At 35.4% G+C, this 16092-nt stretch overlaps 1 long non-coding RNA gene across 1 annotated transcript; it reads right to left on the bottom strand.

Moving 5' to 3' along the window:
- Positions 1-1000: 1000 nt before the first annotated feature.
- On the bottom strand, positions 1001-14889 carry LOC109366968. Its single transcript, XR_002113682.2, has 3 exons — positions 14838-14889; positions 4814-5007; positions 1001-2826 (listed from the first exon to the last, which is right to left on the bottom strand). It is a non-coding gene; the product is annotated as an uncharacterized LOC109366968 (long non-coding RNA).
- Between the last annotated feature and the right edge of the window lie 1203 nt (positions 14890-16092).

Below are 16092 nucleotides of genomic sequence, written 5' to 3'. Positions count from 1 at the left end.
AGGGGGGAAAAAAAAAAAGTATTTTTAAAGTGTTGGTAATGGAAGAAGAGTAAATTTACCTCTTATTTGACTCCATGATCTTTCAGAGTTACTCAAAGAGGCCTGTGATTAATCTGGAATTTTTGTTTTCCAGCTGAACTTTGTCTCTTTTGCCCCTCAGCTGTGCACATACCCATTTCTTTTTTAATCTGACTCTGTAGTTATCATATTATTAAATCATATTATATACAAATATGTGACTGTCCTCTGTAAGGAGTTTTGTAAAGATGTACCATAAAATAACTTGTTTGATTTAATTATTTTATTGAATAATGGATTTAATGATCAAACAGATGTGAAAGTATCTGCAAAAGAAAGAATGACAACTGAAACAAATGCTGTCTCGCTTCCTGTCATGGTTTTCATTACTTGGTGTCAGCACTGATTGGCCTAAGAGCTGAAATTTTGTCCAACCAAGGATACAAAAAGATCTGTAATATTCTTCTTCAGGATCTCTCTCTTTCCCTTTTAGCTTTTTACACAAAATCGTGCAGTAGACATGCTAAATGGCAGGATGTTTCTTCTGTGGGCTAAACCTCAGTGAGGCAGGACAGTAGTAGAAATAGAAGGGAATCAGAATCATAGAATATCCCTGGTTGGAAGAGACCCACAAGGATCAGTGGGTCCAACTCCTGACTCCACGCAGGACCACCCAAAAAGGAAACCATATGTCTTGAGACAGGCACATCTTCTTCAACTCTGGCAAGTTCAGTGCTGTGACTGCTTCCCTGAAGAGCCTATTCCAGTGCACAGTCATCTTCTCAGTGAAGAATCCTTTCTTGATATACAATCTGATCTTGGAATGACACATTTCTTTGAAGATGGCACGTTTGCAGACTTCTTTCCCAGTGGCGAACAAGTAGAACCTCTTAGCAGAACTGGGCTTCAGAAACACTTTTTAAAATAGATAATTTTATTTCATATAGATACTTGAGGCACTGAATTATTATACATAATTAGTGTCTTTAAAACTGCTCTTAATAAAGAGAAGCCTCTGTATGGAAGATGTTTTAAAGGGAAACATCACTTTGCTCTTTTTAGTGTACTAGAAGTAAATTCTGTATTTGCTTTCTTACCATGTTCACACTCTGGCTCTGTAATAGGTTATATATTTCAAGTTTTGGGGGTTTTGGAAATGGGTAAGATAAAATGCATGTGTCACTTGTGGAGTATACTGTAGGTAGTTTACTTTGTATAAAAAAAAAAGCCAATAATTCACCGTTTTTCTTCTCCCTCCAAAATAATAGGTGACACGGGTTATTTATAAAAACACATCTTAGGCAAGTAATTCAGCCCTCAAATCTTTATATTCCTTTAAGTGTCATTTTTTTCCCTTAAGGCTGTTATCAAAATAATCTAAGTCACTTTCTTTATATTAATCAAAGAGTTACAGCACTTAAATTTGTAGTTGTCACTCATGTAGTTTGTGCCTAAAGCATTTTGAAATTGTTTTGTGTGATCTTTTCAATCACTGTATTTTTTTTTTCTCAGTACATCGTCAACATGCACGAAGAATGGGATCACAACTGTTATGAATTTCATAAGGTGTGATCTAATCTCCAAGGGTTTGAACAAAAATAGTTACTGTTTCAGGAGTTCTAGCATTCAGCACGGTCAGCTGCTCAGTCATGGAACGTCTGTCCCCAAAACCTGAAAAATAGCAGAAGTAGGCTTCCTACTCTGTTCAGCTAAGCCTAATGAAACCATCATGTTACAGATTAGTTTCTACTTTTCATAATGAAGATCTGTAGAAAGATATTTGCTACTTTGTGTATTTTATGTTGCAGCAAAATTCCAGGATCTTATTATGTTTTTTTGTTGTTGTTGTTAGATTACATTACTCACATTATTATCACTAGGAATTATTTGTTTATACAGTATAAACTTGAAAAAACAGTAATATATTTGAGAACAAACTTTGTGAAATAAATATTTTGTTTAAATAACAGGGACCGAAGAGAAAGATGAATAGTGCAATATTGCATTTGATTATTGGTTAGTCATGTGTAAAATGTGAAAATAATACCTCCAATACAGGCAAGTATAAACAGTTTAGTAATTTTAAGTAGCTTCATCAATTAACTAGGCGTTGAGGCCTAGCATGCTTACTTTTGTCTGTGTACTTTCTTAATCAGCTCAGACTCAACAAACAGGACTAACCTAGAAACTTAAGGGATAAATAAGAACAAAATATAACACAGCTTCTTGAATATAGGCTTTCTTTGATGACCTAGAGTTTTTTATTTTTTTTTTAACTGAGTGAATTTGTGAATTGAACTGTAATGCACAAAAACAAGGTATTTCAAGTCCCTTTTAAAAGGTCTGCTATACAGTCTTACACTGCTTAGTTACTAAATGCAGTTACAAAAGTTAACAGGGTCACTATTCGTAACAGAAATATGAAACATGTTATGTGGCATGTAGTGGTAGGGCAAAATAGACTATTCATTGAAGCTGGGTACCACTTCTCACTCACATCCGGGATATTCATCTGTGATTTGTAGTCTACTTTAGTTGCGCTGAGATCATTTTAAAACTAGGCAATATAATGAGTAGTAGAAAAAGGCCAAGAACTACATTTGAATTTGGACAAGTACACTGAAAGGAAGAAGAAAAGAAGAAAGAAATGTGTTCTTTTAATCCATTTTATTCAAGGAACAGCCAGAATTCTTGATAGTCTTCTCCACATTTTTGACAGCACTGACAGAAGAATGTGTTTTGGTTTGATGTTTTTGTTACAGTTGTTTTTTAAATCAGTAGAGCAGCAACTGGAGATTTCACTCATAACTGCAAAAGAATCAGAACAAGAGAAGGAAGGTAATTTTCCTCAAGTTTGTTGTTTTTTTTTTAATCAAGCTACAGGCAAATCTATACATGCCTTGAAATTTTTATTTAGTCACAGATTTTCCAGCTGTATTGTTGATAATGTATGATTAGAACAGTGAAATATGTATTTCTTAGATAAATTGGACTTTAGTTTTAATTAAAAGTAGGGTATATTCTACTAGCTTAACTGATAAGTTTAGAAATTTTTGGTGCAGTAATGAAAGCATAGGGCAGTTATGCTTCTAGACTCTTCCTGTCATAACTTCATATAAATATTTTATTTTTAAAATTTTAAAATATTTTATTTGCGTCTCTTTTTTGGTAGTTAATTTGAATTTCTTCAGTAGGTGAGAAAGAGAGAAAATGTTCCAGTGAATATATTTAGTGGGGAAGAGGACAGAATTTAGCAGCGTTGAATTAACTGCATTCAGTAGGGGATTTGCATAATAGACTACTATATATTACCCTTGCCCCACACACAACCTCCGAGTGTTCTAGCATTTTTAAGAAAGGTATCTGAAGCCACACAGAACAGAAAGTTCAATAAACTAGCTTAGTTCCTCAAGCAGTAAAAAAATCAATTTTGTTGTTTGTTTTCTAAGCAATACTTGTGGAATTACACTATAATTATGGGCAAAGTATGAGAGAAGTTAACCTCTAAGGAACTGAAAATATGCAATTGCATATTTTTTTCCCCTAACAATCAGTTTTGAATTATATACAATAAACACAAATGAAACAAATCACTTAGTAGTTATTAAATTAAATAAAAGAAGAAAACTATGTTTTTATATGTGTGTAATAAGATGTATTCATCTTTAGCCTTTGCATGTACAGTGTGAAAGCAGAAATGTGTCTGTAATTACAGTAGTTAGTATGATTTGAAAGATGGGCCTTTCATATCATGAGTGGAACAATTTCCTAAGGGGGCAATGACCACATTGTTCTGTGTTTTATTTTTAGTAACCTTAGTAAGACTCCATAAAAGCAGCAACAACAGAGAGGACACAATCACATGTAAAGCCTGGATCTTAGATCAGCTGTACTCAGTAAGACTATCTAGGGGCTAGGATTCACAAAAAACTGACTGCTGTGGGATTTGCATCAAACTATACTTTTTATTTCAAATCCACACCCTCCAGAAGAAACGCAGAAAGGTTAAATGTGCTTTACTCAGAATGAACATCTTGCTTATTTGCAAATGTGAGGTCATGGATCTTAAGTGACCAGCGTGGGTTTGAAGGATTCTTAATATGCTCATGGCGCACACGTCAAAATTAACATCACTAGTAGGCTGCATAGGAGACACAGGTTCTAGACCCAAGGCTGTATACATATAAAGTCTGCTCAGCCAGTTTAAGTAGATGCTATCTGTTTTCCTAAGGTTATTTTGCAGAGGTAACATTAAACATCCGTCCTACCCAGGAATGGGCTGGAATAACTTCCAACCTCTATTCCACACAAATGCATTCCACACAAATGCTCTACCTACTGGGTGTACAGCTAGGTGCTATGTGTACAATTATCATCTTCTAACCCTCATGTTTTTTTGTGAATTCTCAGTATAATTAAGTAACCAAAGTGAAACCTAGCCTAGGGGTGAGATTGATACAGATGCAACCAGTTTGAAATTTTAGCTGAAACAAGTACTACACCTGCAGAGCACTGCATGCCACTCAGATAGGTTGCTCTGCTTGTGGCTGGTAGCAAAAATTTAGAGAACAATATTGGCATCACTGAAACCCTGAAGTATTTTTCATGTCTTCACATTTGGCAGCAAAAGTAGAAGGGTACAGGTGAAGTTTAAATACTTAAATTGTGGAGGGTAGCATGGCACTGAGTACTGAAAGCTAATTCCATGCTGAGGCAGTCAGGAAGGTTCCTCACTCCCATAGAAATTGTGCAGAACAGACTATGTGCTAAATCCCACAGTAGCAGGGTAACAGACCTGGATCTCCTCCTCAAGCTCAGTCTGCCTGCCCATCAAGGACATGTTGCTAGTACAGGAGCCAGGAAAAAGCTGTAGCCATGTGCTTGGATTTCAGCTGGAAACTGGGGATCATGGGGAAGTCTAATCCTTCTTTCCCTCCTGTCTAGTAAACCTGGTGTTGCTTTTAATCTTCAAGACTTCAGTCCATGTGACTTGACGGAAGAAAACATGCAATAATGGATAAGCTTCATTGTTTCAAGCAAACATTTGACATATGTAAAGAAGCAGACAAATCTTAGTGGTCATAAAGTTTTAAAAATCTTATTAGGTTTCTTGCTTGTGTTTTTAGAACTTACTCAAACTCCAAAAAGACTTTCACAGAATGAAAGGTTCACATGTACCATTCCTTAGCATTTAGAATTGAAATGACCTGCTCAAGCCAGTTCATCAATAAAAAAGAGAAGCCAACTTGCCTTTTTAGAGTTCTTAAAAGAATAAGACTTATTTTGAGTGAAACAAAACCACCCATAAATCTATGCACATATATATTGATCTTTCTTTCATCTTAAAAATGACTCTGTCCCAGTAAGTTGGCATATTTCATAAACAAACCAACAAATTATTGATCCATCATATACTCTAAAAGTCCTGTGAAGAATCTAGGTTGTTTCTAAGTTCATGCTGTACCTAAGGGAATGAGAAACTCCAAAATGAAAAATAGATACTTAAGAAGCAGCACAAATAATAGAAGATATATAGCTGTTTTTACTTCTGCTTAACCTTTCATTGTAATTCATTCTCTGTTCATCAAAACTATACTGACTGAGCTAATAAGTTATGTAGTAATATGGTTCTTTCCAATAATACCTAATAGCTACTAAATTAGTGATATCCCTGCAGATAGTTAATTGTTCCTTTTTGGCAAATACTGTGATAGTACAGAAATTGTACAAATTTAAGACAGCCTAGCATCTCACTGCTGAAAGTAACATCACAACAAGAGATGGATTTCAGTCACATGTCAATTAGAAAAGGAATAATGAAGTAGATTGCAGGTGTATACTAAGATGTGAACTGCAGATGTGTGCAGTACTAACTTAATGGGCAACACCATGAACTGTTACAGACGGGCAGCTTTTCAGTTACTCAATCTGTCTTTCCTATGATGTTTTGAAGAGCTGACCTGATGAAAATCATCAGGAGCTAAACCATGAATGACTTTCCAGCAAGAGATATCAGTTAAGATTGCCTTTCAGAATAGCATTAGTTAGTGGTAAAATAAGCCACTGTTGGTGGCTGTTTATTTTGGTCATTGGGTCAATAACTGAATAATTACCTCTTTTAAAGACAAAGTGTAATAATAAGGCTGTCCAAAAGTGAGATACATATGCTAGAACTAGTTTTGCAAAACATCTGCCTTGGAGTAGCTGAAGTTTCTGTACTTAAGCAAATATTAGGAAAACAAGTCTTTGGACACTGTGGAATAAAGTTGTAGCCTGAAAAATCTTTGATCGCACCAGCTTTGCTGTTTGATCTGAAAGTCACTGTTCCTGCTGTTCTTGTTTCATTCCCACCTTTTCGTATTGCCTTCACCTGTGCAGATAGTTTCCTCCAATGGTTCAGAAAGCAGTAACTTTTTAAAAAACAAAACAAAACAAAAAAAAAAAACAAGTAAGCAAGCTGTAAACGTGTCTATCCATAGTCACAGGATTGGACATGAACCAGGGCAAGTTACTTGTTCTTACTCATACGATAACATAACTTCTGCAAGGATAGATAGTAACTATATGCACCTTCTATCTGTCCTATCTGTAACTTCTCATTTGTATAAAGCAAGTAATGCCATATTTTTAAAGCTTTTCTTCTATTTCATCTGTTCTGGGATGAACAGAAAGGCTGAAATGATCAATCAAACTTTTGGATAATAATGCAGGAATTGATTAGATATTCTCAGCATTGAGCTGAAAGAATCCTTAAGCAGCGTAGACAAGCCTTAACTTAAGCTCAAAAATTAAGTTGTACTGATCTACAGTACTCTGAATTAGACACTTGAAATACAAATCAGAGAGTCAGTTCATGACATTTCACCCATTACATCTTCCCCTCTTTTGCAATACTGTAAGATAGGGCTTCTTCCATGCACACACCTTGGAAATTTTTACTAATGGACATATGAAGAGCATTTACTTTGTGCGTTCTCTCTGTTTTATTGCAAAGACTGAGTGAGCAGGGGGAAGCTCACCTGCTCTAACTGCAGCTTTAAAGACGAATGGTCTTACCAGAATTTTCTGAATTCTTGTTCAACTTCAGTAACCTGTATATTAAACAAAGTCTCCAGTCTTTGTGGAGACTCATTCTACCACACTGCTGCTGAGGGAGTTGTAGAGAGCAGTTTCTGAGCTGTGACATGCAACTGAAAAAAGAAATTATCTGTTTTTGAGCTTACCACAAGCCTCAGCTGAGATTTGCAGTGAATTGTAGGGCAAACCTTTCTTAAAGCTGAATGCAGACTCATTTACTGAGACAATATGAAAAGCATAGAGACCTTTCAGACTTGCCTGAGTGAGAAAAAAAGTAGTATCTGAACAAGAAAGGAAGGAGTATAATCAGTATTCAGTCAGAGGGATACTCCTAACCCACCTCACCTAAGATCAAGTCTTCCCAAATATCAGTACTTCATATTCATAAACTTCACATACTTTATCCTTACACAAAAAGTACTCCTTAATTTTAAAAACAAAATTAGCAAAGGTGTGAATAATTCTGCCAATGAAATGCTGAAAGATACATTTGAAATGCATTTCTAAGAGAGTTGTAGTGTGCTCTACATTTATCATGGGCTATCTTATTTAGTTTTATGAAATGCAATACTTTTAACTACTAATTCAACGCACCACATTTAATACTGACACAAAGCTGAGACTGTTATTTAGATGTGTTTATTTTGTAGATTAAGATGTGAATGCATATAAATTTTGACAGTAACTGTAAGAAGAGTTTTCTGTCAAATATTCCTTCAAAAAGAAAAGAAAATTTGAAAAAAACTACAAAATATAGAAACATCAGATATGTGATAATTGTCTGGAATGAGATAGTCAGAAAGAGTAATCTATTTTTTGCTTGGTTATTTTTAAGAAATATTTTCCAGATAGGATAAATGATGTATTCATCATAGTAATAGCTATGACAAAGAATAAAGTTGTTGACAATTAGTTGCTTAACTGTTCATGGAAGACAGTTTGATGAAACAAAGCATACAAACATAACGATGAAAGTAATTTTGATGTTTTTAAGAACACTATTGAAGCATTATTGATACTAATCAAATCATAGAAGGTATGTTGCCAAAGTCACTCCCACATCTATGTGTGAGCATAGTTTAGAGAGTCTTTAATCCTGTCCTTAAGGAGAAGTTCTGTATAGTGTCAAAAATTACCACTTTTTTCAGATGAAGAAACAATAAATAACCTGGATGCAATGTGATCAGTTCTCCATTGCTACTAATATCTCGTAACAATGGAAATGTGTAATGTTTCCAGTAATAAATAATCACAGAATATCACCACTTGAAAGAGACCTACAAGGACCATAAAGTGTAGCTCCTAGCTCCTCACAGGACCACCCAAAAATTCAGACCATGTCTGAAGGTGGTGTCCAAATGCTTCTTGAATCCCAACAGCTTGAACCTGGGAGACTATACCCATGCCTGACCACCCTTAATCTTAACCCTAACATTAATCTACTATATTTTTAAGAACAGAAATACAAACATCTTAGAAGTACTCGATAATGTAATAAGTTTAAGAAAATTGGAGTTTGACATTTTTTCATTATTATCTACCATGCTAATGTTAATTTAGGAAAGAAAATGCATCACAGTAAATAGTGAAAAATTATTGCTTCTAGCTGAATTCTAAACTCACACGGTACATAATACAACATGTATTGTAGATTAATTATCATTTGATCATTTAGAAAATAACAAGTGTTTTCAATTATGTTGCATAGCAATTTTCAAGTTAACAGAAATATTTAATTTTTCCCAATACTAAATTAAAAATTATGTTGAGGTATATGATCATAAGATTTTCTTCAGGAGGTTGAAGGATTCTTGAATGTGTCCCAGTTATTAAAATTTATATACAGAATGTCAGATGAATCTGAAACTCCTACTGTCTCTGAGGATGGAGAAACAGGGATGATGGATTCACAGCTATTACCTGAATACTAATTTTATATTTTTCAGGGTAAATTGTCTCAATCTAATGATATACAATTGCTTTCAAATATCGAGTTCACTTTTGATTTGGCAAACAGAAGTACCCTTACCTGATCTAGACACCTTTTGAAAAACAAATGTCAAACACTCCTGAAGGCTTGTTAATGAAAAAGATGGGATATAGAGTGTTTGTGAAGAATATTGTAGTGAGATGCTTCATAGAGCATACAGCTTCAGAAAGGTTGTGTTAGGAAACAGCATTTCATATCTTAATTACTTAAAACCTGTGGAATTCATGTTCACTTTAATACAACTGTAAGAATAATATTTTCTTGAGTAAACAGGCTTGCTAAGAATGCAGAAATCTGATAGACATGGATTCTGTAAACTCAAATTAAAATTTATTTCACTAGTACATGACAAAAGTTTTGTGAATTGATTTACAGAGCCTATTTGCATGGAACTGTATTAAGTAGGTATCGTTTAAAGTTTAAACTTCAGCACTGAATTGTATGTCTGAAGTCAAAGAAAACAAATGTGTGCATATAAAACAGTTGTATGTGCTGCAGTTGCAAAACGAGGAGTCTTTGGCAGAAAACTATTTGACAAGAAGAGGAAAACATAACACCTAAGGGATGCAAAACCAGCTGCATTTCTGGGCTGAGGTACAATGTCTACATCTTTGGGCTATGACTCAAAAATATAACATTACTCACAAGGAACACCTTAACATTTATTGAAAGTGGCAAATTGCTGAGTTGGACTGAGACCTTTGGAAAATTTAGAGCTTCATTTTGACCTTAGTTTAGATTTAGTGGCAATTCATTTTCCATATATTTTTATGATATGCTGATAGTTCCCTCCCACAAATCACTTTGTTTTACCCAAGTATTGTGCCACTAAAAAGAAGTTTAAGAAATTTGTTTACTGTCTGCTAGAAAAAACTAACACTTTGCTAAATATGCTTCTTTAAAAGTTTCCTGACCGGTTTTAAAAGTTAATGTTACCACTCTTTATTTTCATTGTCTTGTAGTTCTCAATGCAGTCCTGCATTCTCAAAATTGAAGTCACATCTGAGCTGATCTCCATAAATGTATACGAAATGTAATGCATATCATGATTGTTTGCAACAGTATCTTGCTACTTACATAGGATTTCTCAGCAGCACACCGATGCAGAAGAGACAGTGCTCAAGTTTTACCACATTGCCACATTGTGTTATGCTGTAGAAACCCTTTCTCTAACACTGACTTCAGTTCTTAACTGATGCCTACTTGACATCTCTTGAATGTTAGCCAACCAGCCTTCATCCTCTTATTGCTGCCCCATCAACAGGAGTTTTAGGACCAGAAATTGTCTTAAATCCCATAGTTTTTACCTCCCACTTCTCTTTTGTTTTAGTGGGCACTTTGTTTCCCTGAAGCATCCATTCAGAATTTGATCTCCTAGTGGTTAATCTCATTACAGATAATCCCATGTATTTAAAATCCTTCCAACAGGATAATCTTGTGAACTGCTTCCCTCTGATGCCTTCTCACCATTCTTTTAAGGTTGACTCATTTTGATCTATTAATGAATAGATCTCACCTACATATGTAGTTTTCCCTTAAAACTAACCAGATTTTACCGACATACATGCTTTATGATTTGCATTACTTTTTGTTAGGCAATAGAGAATGTTTTTATTGCTACTGGCATATATGAGAGAACTACAAGATAGAAAAATGCATTCATACTTGTGACAAGAAGAGGCACAGGCTTCTGAAAAAAGTACTAATATGTAGGTCGCTCTGAAAGTAATGCCTCCTATTTATTTCCATGGAAACTACAACAGATCCATAGAGCACAGTAGCACTAGCTAATAGAGAAAGTTCTCAGTTACAAAACACTATTCTTCAGTAGAGTCACTGCCATTACCTATGCATTTCCTTCTGAAGTAAAGAGCCTGCATGCTACACTCGTAATAATCTACACAAGTAGAGGTTACCTACCATCAATGTCATCACTGCTTAAACATACCTCCCACTGCCTCACTGCCTTCCCATTCACTATTTTCTTCATCAGCATTCAGCAAACATCAATGAATGTTAATAGGTGCCATTTTTTCCTGCATGCAGGAATTCCATGAGACCTCTGCTTCCTATGTTCTCCCATGTCAGACACTATTCTATCAGACTGCCCCTCTGCTGCCATCTGTCATACAACAACAGAAAGTAATGGAATGTTGATGGGAATGTCCACCCTCTATTGTCATACCACTAATATCTGCCTCCAATGTTGTGGGCCAAAGTAATAAAATGGGAGGCATTGCCTTTGGAGTAGCCTTCCAAAATTAATTAGTATTTATCTATAAGCTGTGAGATAGATATTGCAATTACTATATACTGTAGAAGTTTAGTAACATAGTAATATCACTGGAAATTATCTACATGAAAACTAAAATGTCATCTTTCAGTGAGTGTGTACAAGAATATGCATCTATACTTGCGCATGTATGTACATACTACACAAAAATATTTAAATAAGATTTTACACAACATTACAATTCCTTACATAATTAAAAATTAAGAGACAATTACAGTAAAAAAAATAAAAGCTTGATTAATGCTAATAGTTCATTAAAATTAGCTTTCCTAGTATTTTATGCATTGTATTGAAGGCCTGAAAGTAAGTTGTACTTTTTGAAAGAAATCTTAACTGCGGTCTCCCAAATACATAGATATGGGAAATATACACAGCCTCTATATGTTATGGCTTGTTAAATATGGGTTTGAAGCTCTTTGAGATGAATCTACTTTCCTGAGTTATCTAAACTTTATCTAGGAACTGGAGAAATAGTCAAGTGCCATAAAGCATTGTGAAGCTTACCAAAGAATAAGGCCAGTTTTTCTAAGCAGAATTCTAGTTATTTTTACTCAGGCAATATCTTCAATTTTACTGGTATTTAATGGATCTTGTCAAATACTTGAAAGAAGATTCCTCCAGTTATTCAACAAATTAACATTATATTAATTTATTCAGTGAACAGCTACACAATTGGTCAAATGCTGCTAAAAGCTATTCACTGAATAGTGGTTTTGTTGAATAACAGTAATACTTTTTTAGTAATACAGTTGACAAAGACTACTTGAACAATTCTATTTTTATTGCATTAGAGATCTCGAAGACTTCCAGCTGAGCAACCACAGTAACTCAAGGTACACAAGATCATGCAAAACCCATCTGAGTAGTTCTTAGTAATATGGTGAACTGGGGAATGGTGCACATTTTGCAGCAGTTCACTCCTTAGAACATACAGGTGGTATTTAATTGACAGGACTGCTCATTCCATAGAAGAATGATCTGTTACTTTCAGCTACATAGTGTAATACTCAGTTCTTTTTTTTTTTTTTTTTTTTTTTGGCAACCTAACTACATTCTCCAGGAGCTCCTGGAATCATTCTCTGTCATTTACAGGGCAACATGCTCCATTCTTCTGCTATTTACCCAGTTGTTCCAAGAAGTCAGTGGAAGCTACTTTGTTCCTAATGACTTTTGAAAAGTAAAAGTATCTCTGGTTGTTTAGATCCAGATTTAAATGTAGGACTGACTTCAGACTCTTAAAAAAAAAAGTGTCTTGACTAAAGCTGTTTAGAGAAAGATGCTTGGATCGTGGAAGAATTAGGACTTGTTACATCCACCAGATAAATTTAGAAACAGTGAAAAAAAGTCATCAATCAGAAGTACAATACCTCTGGTCCACTGTCCAGTAGATTTAAAGGGATAGGAACTGTGTGAACTAGCAGGATAATACTGGCCTTATTGACAGGGGAGTATGGTCCACAAAGACTTTTTCAAATGAAAAAATATGCATCTGTAAGTGTGAAAACTAGAATTTAGAATGATATAGCCCTAGAGCTCCAAGATTTGAGTGTTTCACTACAATGCTGAATGCATCTTAGGTAAACCACTGTATTCAGACCAGTAGCAGGTTTAATTAATCTATGCTAGTTCAGACTACTATTGCCCAACTATTCAGCATCATTCTTTCATTTGATGTGAAATACCAGGACTGTTCACATTTCCCTTCCTACTTAGTGCAGTTTTGTCTTGCCCAGGCTTCAGAAATTGACAGATTGCATTCAGTGCATCCAAGTGATATAACACAATCCGTTTGAACTACAACCAGCTTGTGGACATAGGTGGAAAACCTGGATTTAAAGCACAAAGCAAAATAAATATACTTTTCTGGACTCTGGATGCCTGCTCTGTCTTGTTATTATGCATTATGATCTACTACTGTAACCTTATAAATCTATTTAGTGTATAGCTTAAGCACATCAAGATGGACTGTCATCAGAAGCTGCATCTATAGACACACATTCACAGGCCACATCAACACTCACATTAAATTTATCCAGACAAATAAAAGCATCCTTAAGGTAGGGCTAAACACTCCAAAGGCTATGCTACACATATTTTGAGGTGTTTACTCTCGGCTAGTTCTATTCTGCTCCCATGATCTGAATGCCTCATTTCATCTGATGTGCACTTAAGTGTTCTCCTGGGGAGTATCTTTCAGTTAAATTTACTCCAAGTTGACTTTCCAAGACTTCTGCACAGTAAAAACAAAGACACAATAACTTCAGCGCATTAAGACATTTGCCTTGGAAGCGCATTCCTTAGTTGAACAAAACACTAATATAGACACACTTCTAATTGCTCATGGAAACAGGCTAGCTGTGTTTTAGATCTTAGATAGTCATAGAACCCAATTAAAGTTTTATTATATTTTCTCATTAAAAAAAGACAAAAGCAAACGCAGCTTACAGAATTCCACTTGTTAAATTTTTTTGAATAAACTTGCACTGGTGAAGGGGTTAGCAGAAGGGCAAAGTGAGATGCTTAGGATTTGATAAATATATTTATTTCACAAGTTAATTAAATCTGGAATTACAAATGAATTGGCATTTGTTTAAGTCCCAAAAGCATTGTATATATACTGTTAACCATAAAATGTATTAATATTAGCATCTCTTCTGAGCTGTGAAGCAGCATTACTAGGCTCAGGTACAATGCTTTATATGTTTTTTTATATATTATATAAAAATATAATTTTAATCCTCAGTTCTACAAATTTTGGTCTCTGTTGTTTGTGAGAAAATCCCAAATGATATGATGAGCAAAGACCTGTGTAGCATAACAGCTTTACTGAAAATATGTCCATGAGTTAAAACTATTACAGGTCAAAAAGCAGGCTTAGGAAGCTTTCAAGTCTGACCTAGTCATCTGCAGTACCTTTCCTCTAGATATAATTCAGTATCTGGAGGGCAAATAGTTTTTTATGCTACATACAATAGAACATGCTCTGAATCTCTTGTAGTGACTTGGAACTGAAGAGTAATATTTCAGTATAATAACAGGACATAATCAAGATGTTGTGACTTAGTGATATAATGAAGTTACCAGCATCACTGTTAACTGCTACAGAAGCTTCAGCAGTAGCATACAGCTCTACACCTAACATTTTAAACAGAATTTTGGGCAAAGACTAGTGAAACTCAATAATCTTTATCTCTAATCTACTGAAGTTTATTCCAGTGTGCTTTGCATTAGATCTCTGCCTTGCCTTCAGTGGTAACCTATATTCCTCATCTTTGTAACATAAATGTTCTTAATGTTCAGCCCATATTTCATGGGCACTTGTACTTTGATTTGGCCTCTGTAACACTATAGCACGATGGAAAGTAAAGCAATAATAGCAGGGTAGCAAAGTCTTTGGCTATAGCAAATAAGGAGACAGAAATGAAGGGAAAAAAAAAAAACAAAACCAAAACTACTTACATTCAGAAGACCTCAGACAAGCAAAGATCTTCAGCAAGATACACTCCTCTCCACTGCCAACCCTTAAATGAGGAGGCTCCATCCCTTCCGGTCACTCAGCTGCATTGCATACACCTGAGTTCCTCTGGGTTGGCCCTGCCTTCTCACCAGGTGCTCAATCACTGGTTCTGGCCATGACTTAGCATTTCTGCTACAGTATCATGCTTGCCAGTGTATTACTCTGTGTATGTGTGTAATTCCTCTGCCATATGAGACCTGGATTTTGACATTTCAACTTATGAGTGCTCTTCTGAGAAGTTCTTGCTATGGAATTCAAAAATAACCAACTAAGGATAATGAAAATTATACATCTTTCAATGTATGGACCTGCAATCTCTGTAAAAAAAAAAGAACACATGCCTGTAATCAAAAGCCTCAGAGAAGATGGATTAATTGAGACAAACGCTGCCTACGAAGTCAGAGATTAGAAGCATATAGATAATAGCCCTGTCCCCAGAAGGCTTTATTTCAGCTGACCAAATCTAGTGAAAAAATAGTAAAACTGACAACAGATGAGAAAACAGTGACCAATGTCATCCTGTCAGAGATATGGTAAATTATTATTGAGATGTAGTGAAGTGACTGTAGTAAGAGCTGCAAGATGCCGGTATGGGAGTGCTGTGTACTGCCTCCTCCTTTATGAGAAAAAGAAACTGAGTTGGCACCAGGTTAAGTTCAGCTGAAAATTAAGGCAAACCTTTTAAATGGTGAAACAAACTAAGTTAATGAGCAGTGTAGTCCTAGTCATCAAATCAAATCTGGCTACCATTTTGAAAATACCTTGTAGATGAATTTGCAGATCATGTCTGAGTAAAATGTAATATTTTATGTTAGGCTGAAATTTTTACTAATTCATTCTGGCCTTAAGATGTGTAAATCTCTGCTTTGTACCTTTTTGACTGTATAGGGCATGGGTGTTCAGGTAGCAGTAGGGATGCTCGAGAGACAGCAGGTCCCAGTGGCCTCACCACAGGGCATGGCTGGACTGCACTGCCAAAATGGCAGCACCTCAGGGAAGCATGTTTAAGAAAGGGCAAAATGTCACACATGTAGGAGAGCAGGGGAATAAAGAGACAGAAACAACTGATGGGGCACCAAGGGCAGAGGAACATGAAGAAGTGCTAGGTGGTACTAGGGCAGATATCTGTGCTACAGCCAGGGAGGGCTGAAGCAGATTACCTCTACCTTTGAGTAGAACATTTCTATACTACCTGCT

This window comes from Meleagris gallopavo, chromosome 3 (assembly GCF_000146605.3).
Source record: "Meleagris gallopavo isolate NT-WF06-2002-E0010 breed Aviagen turkey brand Nicholas breeding stock chromosome 3, Turkey_5.1, whole genome shotgun sequence".
In the NCBI taxonomy this organism is placed as follows: domain Eukaryota; kingdom Metazoa; phylum Chordata; class Aves; order Galliformes; family Phasianidae; genus Meleagris; species Meleagris gallopavo.
This window is presented reverse-complemented; position numbering and strand designations above follow the sequence as displayed.